General features: G+C 36.8%; 1 protein-coding gene across 1 annotated transcript in view; it reads left to right on the top strand.

Moving 5' to 3' along the window:
• The window catches only part of ADCY8 (adenylate cyclase 8), a 937,503-nt gene that overhangs the window by 695,503 nt on the left and 231,907 nt on the right, over nt 1-10,093 (top strand). The gene's annotated exons all lie outside the window — the stretch shown is intronic.

The raw sequence follows: 10,093 nt of genomic DNA, 5'->3' as shown, positions 1-10,093 counted from the left end.
TTTATTCATGGGGCTTACCTTTTCTATAATTTCATAAGGTCCCTGCCAACGAGCCAAACACTTACTCTCAGCTGTAGGAACTAAAACCATTACCCTGTCACCCTGTTTAAATTGCCTTACAGTAGCACTTTATCATAATAAAATTTTTAGCATCCTGAGCTTTTCCCATATATTGGCGAAACCTGGGGAAAAACATGAGCCATTCGCTCCTGCATTTTCCCTATATGCTGCACCACATTAGTACATGGTACTCCTGTTCTCCCAAGTTTCCTTTAGTATGTCCAACATACCTCTCGGATGTTGACCATATAAAAGTTTAAAAGGAGAAAAACCAGTTGAGCTTGGGGGATTTCACGGACTGCAAACAATAAGTAAGGAAGCGTTGATCCCATCCTTCCCTCTCTACTAACAACTTTCCTTAACATCCCCTTAAGTATGCGGTTAAACTCTCTACTAGCCCATCTGTCTGAGGGTGATATACTGAGGTTTTCAAAGTCTGTACTTTGAATAATTGGCATAACTCTTTCATGAGACGGAAAACAAAATGAGTACCATGGTCAGTTAAAATTTCCTTTGGGATCTCAACCTGTGGGTGTATCAAGGGATCATTAGCTTGTTCTCGCTCAAAGTTACTGCTAATATGTCTAGTTCACAGGGAACATTTTTCAGCAATTTCACTTCCCTGATCTACTTCAGATTCTATGCACTGAGTGGCCACACCTTTCTTACTAAGTTTTCCCTGCTCATTTAAGAAAACTTCATTAAGGCCTTTATTAAATCTCTGTTTACTCTTCCTGCACTCTCTTCTAGATTTTCTCCTTTTGGGATTGGATGCATACAAGCAGGGTGAATGAAAGGGAAATGCATGTAGACTCCTATCCCCAGCTTCAACATCTGACTCTCTGTTTAACAGTAACTTAGACTGTATTAGGGTGTGAACTCTGGAAAGTTCCTTCTATAACCAAGGGATAGGGCAGCTAGGGACCTCTACAGCAGTTATTTGTATTAATTTCCCAAGTACAGAGACACTTATAACAGCAGTTGGATAAGTAACAGTGCTCCCATGAATACACAGTACCCTATTGTTATTCTTTTGCAACTGTAATTGAGTCACCAAGCCTCTGTATTCTCTTTTATTAAAGCATACTGACACGCGGAAGGTGTGTATGCTTTTCGCCCATGCCTGCTAGGCAATAAGTCACAAAAGTCCAATGGTTCTTCTCCTAGGGCACATTGCATTGGTTTTGGTAGGTTTGGGCATCCTGCCCGGACATGTCCTTTGGGACCACACTTAAAGCAGGTTATAGGGTTCCTCCCCAAACTATCCACTCTTGGCAAAGTGTGGTTTATCTGATAGCAATCTGCTGGTTCAGCTTCAACTTCAACCTTGCCCTTTTTGTTTCCTGACCTCTGGGTCCTAAAAGTCTTTTGTTGTCTCAGAGATTCTGAAACAAATGTAGACAGGCTTTCTCAAGGTCCTGGCAGCAAGGTATCTTTCCACTTGAGCCACCATAGAATAATATGTAGTGGGGTTTTCCTTGTCCTACCCACTCGCGGAGGCCATGGGGCAGTTTTTGCAGAATCTGTCAAGTACTAGCATTTCAACAATCTGCGCAGGACATTGGGCCTCTGGTCTAAGCCATTTTTGCGCCAGATGTAATAAGTCAAACATCTGGGACCTGGGAGCTTTCCCCGTTGAAATGTCAGTTATAGAAATGCTGGGCTCTCACTGTACATGTTACACCCATTTTAGTGCGAATTTCAGCTTTTAGCCATGTATAGTCTCTTAGCAGCCTCTCCTTCCAAGTCATAATAAGCCTTTTGAGCTTCACCAAGGAGAAAAGGAGCAATGATTCCTGCCCATTGCTCTCATGGCCAGGCTTTGAGGTAGCTGTGCATTCAAATGCCACACAAATTGCCTCCACATCATCCTCTGACGTCATTTTCTGTAAGCAGCCACTTGCCAGTATCCATGCCAGTAACCTTCTGTTTGCGCAGGTGCTCCCTGAGCAGTAATACGCTGCACAACATCATAAAGTATGGCATGATCCTGTTTTTGGGCCTCAGCCAGGGTCCCAATTTGTAAAGATAAAAGTCTGTTACACTCTTGGTGAGCTGCAACTGATGCTACAGACTGATGATTAGTTTCTTGTTGTATAAACACAGCCTGCAACAGGGCCTGCAAAACATCCTCCAATTTATGTGGGTCTGTAACTTTAAGGCTTCCAGGGTAGTAAAGCAGGCACTAACAATCCGACTTATGGACACACTTTGGCAAAGCCCTTGCAGGAATAGTCACTTCAGCATGAAATATAGTTTTTAGGCGGTTTTATTTTTATCAGCAGTTTTAAACATGGAAAGCCCCAAATAGTGTAATATCGTTTTTACCAACAGTTTATTCACACAGATTAAGGGTTCTCACAAGCATAAAAGTTAAAAGTGCACATAAAGGTATCTTTTATCTTTTTTCAGAGTCCTCATAGACACCAGACAACTCCAGATTCAAGTCAAAAGTTCTACCTGGTCGACGTGTGACATCACCACCAACTCTATTCCGCTTCCGGATTGAGGTCTGAAGTCTCAAGGGCTCAACTGCACTGACCCAATGCGTTTCTCATCCGCTAGGGTGCTTTCTCAAGAGGGTGTGTGTTATCACTATGACTCAAAACTTAAATGGCCAAGTCATTAAGTGCCAACTATCTGACTGTCATTTAGTTGATACATTTTCAAATAGAACACTTCAATGGAACTCAGCGCTCATATTTCTAATACAAAAATACTTGTAACAAATCTTATAAATACATAAAAAACATATTTTTTGTTTCTCATAACATATAAATTTATAAATATAAACACATTTATCAAGAAACTTACTTAATGAATTTAAACTTCTGAATGATTTGATTATTAAATATATAACAATAATAATGGAGTTAATGAAATATTTAACCTGACAACATATACAAATTATTATTGTGTAATAAAAATCTTATTGTAAATAATCAATAAAATATTAAAAGAATACATTTTTATATAAAATATATAACTATTTAAAAGGAACCACAAGGGGACTAATCACATCTATTATTATATAATTATTCAATATTTATTATAAGATTATTGGTAGTTTGAAACATCCTCTATAAAGTACCTCCAACTGTATATTAGATAAATTAGGAATTGTATTTAACTATTAACTATACCACTATATACAGCACACATTAGGAATAGAGGCATGTTCATTTTTTTAAAAAAAATAAGAATATTTATCCTGAACATCAAATTACATTTTTAGAAAATGTATTAAGTATGTTTTAGAGCACAATTATTTTATGTTTGACTTTTCAAAATCAGGTGTCAATTTATTGTGACGTTTCGGAGATCACACGTCCTCTTCATCACACCAAACACAAGTGAGCAAAACAGTGAACTTCATATGCAGTGTATATATATATATATATTTATATATATATATTATTCACACATATCATACATACTACATACATACATAAGTTGCTGGTGCACTGAGAAATTCTAGCTCTACTTCACCAGCACCTGCAGAGAAAAATACTAACACTTAAACATGATAGCTATTACTAGAAACATTTTTTGCAAATATGTTTCTATTCAAAGATGTAATTTATTTATTTGCATTTAAATTTTGACCAGAATGTTAATGTCAATCTCACAAGATTAATGAGGAAAATAATTTTATGTGTTTTCAGGAGGTGACAATGTTGTGCTGTAGGGGTATTATCATTATAAGCTTTTGGAGTTGTGATCACTGGAAAAAAACACTGACAATCTTTTCTTCAGAAAGATTGTGATCAATCCCAACATTGGGTCCCATTTATCAAAGCCTGGAGGGCAAGGTTTGTCCCGCGAACCTGTCCACCAGGGATCTCTTAATGTGGGTAAACAACGCTGCCTGTATTTAACATTGCACAAGCGCTGCTTGTACAATGCTGTTCCCTGCTCACGCTAGCGCAATGGCACATGTCTGAGGTGGTTTTAATCTGCTAGCTAAGAGCTGGCGTACAGTTGCGGAAGCTTGAGCTTGCAGTAAAGGGCCTCCAAAGCTGCATACACAGCTTGATAAATGGAGCCTATTGGAATAGTGTAAATAGATTCCCCCCCCAATAGTTTAACAAAATGTTAACATTTTAAAATAGGAATATAATTGATCTATAGATATGAAAAAGAGTATAAACTCTAGATGGCGCACTCACCCTATGTAATTACAGGTAACCCTCAGTTTACACCGGGGTTAGGTTCCAGAAGGAATGGTTGTAAATCGAAACCGTTGTAAACTGAAACCCAGTTTATAATGTAAGTCAATGGGAAGTGAGGGAGATAGGTTTCAGGCCCCTCTCAAAATTGTCATAAGTAACACCTAATACATTATTTTTTAAAGCTTTGAAATGAAGACTTTAAATGCTAAACAGCATTATAAACCTAATAAAATAATCACACAACACAGACTTCACTTGCATTTTTCTGCAAACAGTTCTTTCTATGCATTCCATCTGGACTGATTTATAGACAGAAAGATCTTGTTCCTTTGAAATCTGCTCGATAGCTCAGGTCTATGTTAAATGATTCATTTCAGCTTGCTTGGTTTTGCTGCAACACAAACGGCCAGCTCCACCTACTGGCTATTTTAATAAATGCACTGCTTCTCAATGCTTTTCAATAGCAGTCACATAACTGGAAAAAAAAGGTTGTTATTCTGAAACGGTTGTAAATTGAACCGTTGTAAACGAAAACGAGGCCACCTGTATAAGGTTGTCATAGTAAATGTATAATATTTCATATATAAACCACTGTAAATGAAATATAATATATGTAAAACAATATGAAACTGCTTTAGTCCAAAATAGTTGCACCATCAGCATATACTTTTGTGAAGAGAGGCGAAGGATCGGAACAGCCAATAGAATGCGAGCTCAATCTGATTGGCTGATCGGATCAGCCAATCGGATTGAACTTGATTCGATTGGCTGATTCCATCAGCCAATCAGAATATTCCTACCTTAATTCCGATTGGCTGATAGAATCCTATCAGCCAATCGGAATTCGAGGGACGCCATCTTGGGTGACGTCATTTAAAGGAACCATCATTCGTCGTTCAGTCGTCGGCCAGGATGGATGTTCCGCGGTGGAGGTCTTCAGGATGCTGCCGCTTCGCTCCGGATGGATGCCGCTTGGATGAAGACTTCAATCGGATGGAAGACCTCTTCTGGCCCGCTTGGATGAAGACTTCAGCCGGATCATGGACCTTTTCAGCCCCCCGCTTGGGCTTGAATCAGGACATCGGAGGAGCTCTTCTGGACCGATCAGTGAACCTGGTATGGTGAAGACAAGGTAGGATGATCTTCAGGGCTTAGTGTTAGGTTTATTTAAGGGGGGTTTGGGTTAGATTAGGGGTATGTGGGTGATGGGTTGTAATGTTGGGGGGGGGGGTATTGTATGTTTTTTTTTACAGGCAAAAGAGCTGAATTTCTTGGGGCATGCCCGCAAAGGGCCCTGTTCATGGCTGGTAAGGTAAAAGAGCTTTGAACTTTAGTAATTTAGAATAGGGTAGGGCATTTTTTTATTTTGGGGGGCTTTGTTATTTTATTAGGGGGCTTAGAGTAGGTGTAATTAGTTTAAAATTGTTGTAATATTTTTCTTATGTTTGTAAATATATTTTTTTATTTTTTGTAACTTAGTTCTTTTTTATTTTTTGTACTTTAGTAGTTTATTTAATTGTATTTATTTGTAGCAATTGTATTTAATTAATTTATTGATAGTGTAGTGTTAGGTTAATTGTAGGTAATTGTAGGTAGTTTATTTAATTAATTTATTGATAGTCTAGTGTTAGGTTTATTTGTAACTTAGGTTAGGATTTCTTTTACAGGTAAATTTGTAATTATTTTAACTATTTTAGCTATTAAATAGTTCTTAACTATTTAATAGCTATTGTACCTGGTTAAAATAAATACAAAGTTACCTGTAAAATAAAAATAAATCCTAATATAGCTACAATATAAATTATAATTATATTAGAGCTATTTTAGGATTTATATTTATTTTACAGGTAACTTTGTATTTATTTTAACCAGGTACAATAGCTATTAAATAGTTAAGAACTATTTAATAGCTAAAATAGTTAAAATAATTACAAATTTACCTGTAAAAGAAATCCTAACCTAAGTTACAAATAAACCTAACACTAGACTATCAATAAATTAATTAAATAAACTACCTACAATTACCTACAATTAACCTAACACTACACTATCAATAAATTAATTAAATACAATTGCTACAAATAAATACAATTAAATAAACTAGCTAAAGTACAAAAAATAAAAAAGAACTAAGTTACAAAAAATAAAAAAATATTTACAAACATAAGAAAAATATTACAACAATTTTAAACTAATTACACCTACTCTAAGCCCCCTAATAAAATAACAAAGCCCCCCAAAATAAAAAAATGCCCTACCCTATTCTAAATTACTAAAGTTCAAAGCTCTTTTACCTTACCAGCCATGAACAGGGCCCTTTGCGGGGCATGCCCCAAGAAATTCAGCTCTTTTGCCTGTAAAAAAAAACATACAATACCCCCCCCCCCCAACATTACAACCCATCACCCACATACCCCTAATCTAACCCAAACCCCCCTTAAATAAACCTAACACTAAGCCCCTGAAGATCATCCTACCTTGTCTTCACCATACCAGGTTCACTGATCGGTCCAGAAGAGCTCCTCCGATGTCCTGATTCAAGCCCAAGCGGGGGGCTGAAAAGGTCCATGATCCGGCTGAAGTCTTCATCCAAGCGGGCCAGAAGAGGTCTTCCATCCGATTGAAGTCTTCATCCAAGCGGCATCCATCCGGAGCGAAGCGGCAGCATCCTGAAGACCTCCACCGCGGAACATCCATCCTGGCCGACGACTGAACGACGAATGATGGTTCCTTTAAATGACGTCACCCAAGATGGCGTCCCTCGAATTCCGATTGGCTGATAGGATTCTATCAGCCAATCGGAATTAAGGTAGGAATATTCTGATTGGCTGATGGAATCAGCCAATCAGAATCAAGTTCAATCCGATTGGCTGATCCGATCAGCCAATCAGATTGAGCTCGCATTCTATTGGCTGTTCCGATCCTTCGCCTCTCTTCACAAAAGTATATGCTGATGGTGCAACTATTTTGGACTAAAGCAGTTTCATATTGTTTTACATATATTATATTTCATTTACAGTGGTTTATATATGAAATATTATACATTTACTATTGACAACCTTATACAGGTGGCCCTCGTTTTACAACGGTTCAATTTACACCGTTTCAGAATAACAACCTTTTTTTTCCAGTTATGTGACTGCTATTGAAAAGCATTGAGAAGCAGTGCATTTATTAAAATAGCCAGTAGGTGGAGCTGGCCGTTTGTGTTGCAGCAAAACCAAGCAAGCTGAAATGAATCAGTTTAACATAGACCTGAGCTATCGAGCAGATTTCAAAGGAACAAGATCTTTCTGTCTATAAATCAGTCCAGATTGGAATGCATAGAAAGAACTGTTTGCAGAAAAATGCAAGTGAAGTCTGTGTTGTGTGATTATTTTATTAGGTTTATAATGCTGTTTAGCATTTAAAGTCTTCATTTCAAAGCTTTAAAAAATAATGTATTAGGTGTTACTTATGACAATTTTGAGAGGGGCCTGAAACCTATCTCCCTCACTTCCCATTGACTTACATTATAAACTGGGTTTCAGTTTACAACGGTTTCGATTTACAACCATTCCTTCTGGAACCTAACCCCGGTGTAAACTGAGGGTTACCTGTAATTACATAGGGTGAGTGCGCCATCTAGAGTTTATACTCTTTTTCATATCTATAGATCAATTATATTCCTATTTTAAAATGTTAACATTTTGTTAAACTATTGGGGGGGGGAATCTATTTACACTATTCCAATAGGCTCCATTTATCAAGCTGTGTATGCAGCTTTGGAGGCCCTTTACTGCAAGCTCAAGCTTCCGCAACTGTACGCCAGCTCTTAGCTAGCAGATTAAAACCACCTCAGACATGTGCCATTGCGCTAGCGTGAGCAGGGAACAGCATTGTACAAGCAGGCGCTTGTGCAATGTTAAATACAGGCAGCGTTGTTTACCCACATTAAGAGATCCCTGGTGGACAGGTTCGCGGGGACAAACCTTGCCCTCCAGGCTTTGATAAATGGGACCCAATGTTGGGATTGATCACAATCTTTCTGAAGAAAAGATTGTCAGTGTTTTTTTCCAGTGATCACAACTCCAAAAAGCTTATAATGATAATACCCCTACAGCACAACATTGTCACCTCCTGAAAGCAACATAAAATTATTTTCCTCATTAATCTTGTGAGATTGACATTAACATTCTGGTCAAAATTTAAATGCAAATAAATAAATTACATCTTTGAATAGAAACATATTTGCAAAAAATGTTTCTAGTAATAGCTATCATTGTTTAAGTGTTAGTATTTTTCTCTGCAGGTGCTGGTGAAGTAGAGCTAGATATTCTCAGTGCACCAGCAACTTATGTATGTATGTATGTATGTATGTATGTGTGTATATATATATATATATATATATATATATATATATATACACTGCATATGAAGTTCACTGTTTTGCTCACTTGTGTTTGGTGTGATGAAGAGGACGGTGTGATCTCCGAAACGTCACAATAAATTGACACCTGATTTTGAAAAGTCAAACATAAAATAATTGTGCTCTAAAACATACTTAATACAATTTTCTAAAAATGTAATTTGATGTTCAGGATAAATATTCTTATTTTTTTTAAAAAATATGAACATGCCTCTATTCCTAATGTGTGCTGTATATAGTGGTATAGTTAATAGTTAAATACAATTCCTAATTTATTCTAATATACAGTTGGAGGTACTTTATAGAGGATGGTTTCAAACTACCAATAATCTTATAATAATATTGAATAATTATATAATATAGATGTGATTAGTCCCCTGTGGTTCCTTTTAAATAGTTATATATTTTATATAAAAATGTATTCTTTTAATATTTTATTGATTATTTACAATAAGTATTTTTATTACACAATAATAATTTGTATATGTTGTCAGGTTAAATATTTCATTAACTCCAGGTTATTATTGTTATATATTTAATAATCAAATCATTCAGAAGTTTAAATTCATTAAGTAAGTTCTTGATAAATGTGTTTATATTTATAATTTATATGTTATGAGAAACAAAAAATATGTTTTTTATGTATTTATAAGATTTGTTACAAGTATTTTTGTATTAGAAATATGAGCGCTGAGTTCCATTGAAGTGTTCTATTTTGAAAATGTATCAACTAAATGACAGTCAGATAGTTGGCACTTAATGACTTGGCCATTTAAGTTTTGAGTCATAGTGATAACACACACCCTCTTGAGAAAGCACCCAGTAGCGGATGAGAAACGCATTGGGTCAGTGCAGTTGAGCCCTTGAGACTTCAGACCTCAATCCGGAAGCGGAATAGAGTTGGGTGGTGATGTCACACGTCGACCAGGTAGAACTTTTGACTTGAATCTGGAGTTGTCTGGTGTCTATGAGGACTCTGAAAAAAGATAAAAGATACCTTTATGTGCACTTTTAACTTTTATGCTTGTGAGAACCCTTAATCTGTGTGAATAAACTGTTGGGTAAAAACGATATTACACTATTTGGGGCTTTCCATGTTTAAAACTGCTGATAAAAATAAAACAGCCTAAAAACTATATTTCATGCTGAAGTGACTATTCCTGCAAGGGCTTTGCCAAAGTGGTGTCATAAGTCGGATTGTTAGTGCCTGCTTTACTACCCTGGAAGCCTTAAAGTTACAGACCCACATAAATTTGGAGGATGTTTTGCAGGCCCTGTTGCAGGCTGTGTTTATACAACAAGAAACTAATCATCAGGCTGTAGCATCAGTTGCAGCTCACCAAGAGTGTAACAGACTTTTATCTTTACAAATTGGGACCCTGGCTGAGGCCCAAAAACAGGATCATGCCATACTTTATGATGTTGTGCAGCGTATTACTGCTCAGGGAGCACC

Source organism: Bombina bombina, chromosome 5 (genome assembly GCF_027579735.1).
Source record: "Bombina bombina isolate aBomBom1 chromosome 5, aBomBom1.pri, whole genome shotgun sequence".
NCBI lineage: Eukaryota > Metazoa > Chordata > Amphibia > Anura > Bombinatoridae > Bombina > Bombina bombina.
This window is presented reverse-complemented; position numbering and strand designations above follow the sequence as displayed.